A 2,150-nucleotide genomic window follows, 5' to 3' on the forward strand; every position below is an offset into this window, starting at 1 on the left:
GAGAATGATGAATGAAATGACAAGAGAAATGAGTCATTATTGTGGAAGTCAAGTCCTTGGTTTTATGGGGTTTCATGCATAGCAACTTAGGTTCATTCCTTTACTGGTTTCCAGGCCTTTATCATGCCCTTGAACACTTGCTTGATTGTATCCTTTGAGACTTCTTATTATTGATCCTTCATTCTTTTCCAAAGTTTATTGCATTCCTTTTTAGGCTAAGTGCTCTGTAAGAGGGCAACTCTTTATGATAAGCTTTCAGCCAACACTCCCGAACCAGTTGGTTCAAGGTGCTAGGTGTTGAGACACCCCTAAGGACTTACTCCCTCAAGTCTCTTTCCCCCATACATACACACCACAGGCACATGGTTTGTTATTTTTCTTTCTTGAGACCTTGGTGTCCAGCACCTCTTTGGGTCACTAAGTGCTCTGTAGCAAAGGTTGCTCTTGATAGTGGACTTTCAGTTGGTAATCCTGGATTAGTTAACCCAAGTTACCAAGTGATAAGGCACCCCTAAGAGCTTATTCATCCAAGCATATCCCTTGCATAGGAACACCACAGACACATGCCTTAATATTCAAACCCTTGGTGCCTAGCATTATGTCTTATTATTTTTCTTTCTTTTTCAACTCTTATTGCTCTTTCTCTTTTTGTTTTGGATATTATTAATTAGTTAGTCTCATAGGGTGTGTTTCAAGCATATGATTTAGGACAGATAGTTGCCTTCCTACCTTGAGGGTGAACCAACCTAGCTAATTAATCACCCTACCACAAACATTCAGGATTCACTTCACAAGATAACTCCACTCTTGTTCTTTTCATAACATCTTCTTTTTTATTGACTTAAAGGACAAGCATATATATAAGCAAGATGAAAATGAAAGCTAGGGACCTAGACTAGCACACTGGACCTAAACAACAAAATTTTAAAGATATAATTGAAAGTTCCTAAGCTATTATGGAAGCATGTTCTATTTCATACATGATTTTCCTTATTTAAAGTTTTCAAAAGATAAAACAGGGAGGGAACTCCACCACCTTTTACTTATCAGAATGCTCATGTCCCCTTGTCTTGGGATCCTCCTTGATTGCTTGAGTCCCTATTTCCTTTGCGCTTCCCGATCAGCTTCTTCTAGAAAACAGCATCCTCCATCTTCTTCTTTAATGCTTCCTTTTGTTGTTTCACCTTTCCCTCTTCTTGTTCTGTTAAGTCTTTGCAGATTGCATCATAACTTGGGATGGCAGGGTGCAAGTTATGCATATGCCCAGCCACATAAGTTAACTTGGCTTGAGTGTTTATGCTAAACTCTTCCCTATGCAGTTGCCGTCCTTCATTGAGCATGCTGAACTCGTTGAATGCTTTCATCTGAGCTATCTAACGTTGGTTGAGTTCTTGAAGTCATTTGTCTTGGAGCTCTTGCCTTTCGGTCACTTGATTGATGGCTTGGGTAATTTGGGAATAATGCTCCTGTTGCAACTCCATTTGTTGTTTCTGCCACTCCTTTGTTGATCCACCCAATTAGAGAGTAGTTCTTCTTGATGATCCATCCTTTGAGATTGAACCCATAGTTGTTGTTCTTATCCCTCCATATATCTCCTTGCCAGATCCTCAATGGCTCCTTGAATGTGAAACAGATTTATGTTGGTAAGATCATATTGCTCTTCTTGCTGGTACCCTATTTGTTGGGGTTTTTCTTGGTTAGGCTCTTCTTGTGCAGTTCTTTTCCTTATCTGAGGCCTTCTTTGTTGTTGAGCGGGTGCCACATAGTTTATACACTGGAGCGTAACTAACCTCCCAGGGTTTACCCATGTTGGATTGTTATCTTCGAATACTACCTTGGCTTTCATACATGGTCTAAGGATGGTGCTGGGGTACCAAAGTCTAGCACCCGGATCATTCTTCTTGGCTGAATCCTGGATTCCTTCAGCTATAATTTTGTGCACATTGATGTCCCCACCCTTTACTAAGCAATGTACCATGGTAGCTCGAGTAATGTTGACCTCAGAATTGTTTGCGGCTGGAAGGATAGACCTCCTTACGAGCTCAAACCATCCCTTGGCTTCTGGGATGAGGTCTCCTCTCCTAATAAACTGCGGCCTCTTATCCGAGTATCTTTCCCAATCAGATCCTATAACACACATATCATTCACG

This window comes from Arachis hypogaea, chromosome 6, assembly GCF_003086295.3.
Source record: "Arachis hypogaea cultivar Tifrunner chromosome 6, arahy.Tifrunner.gnm2.J5K5, whole genome shotgun sequence".
NCBI classification, from domain to species: domain Eukaryota; kingdom Viridiplantae; phylum Streptophyta; class Magnoliopsida; order Fabales; family Fabaceae; genus Arachis; species Arachis hypogaea.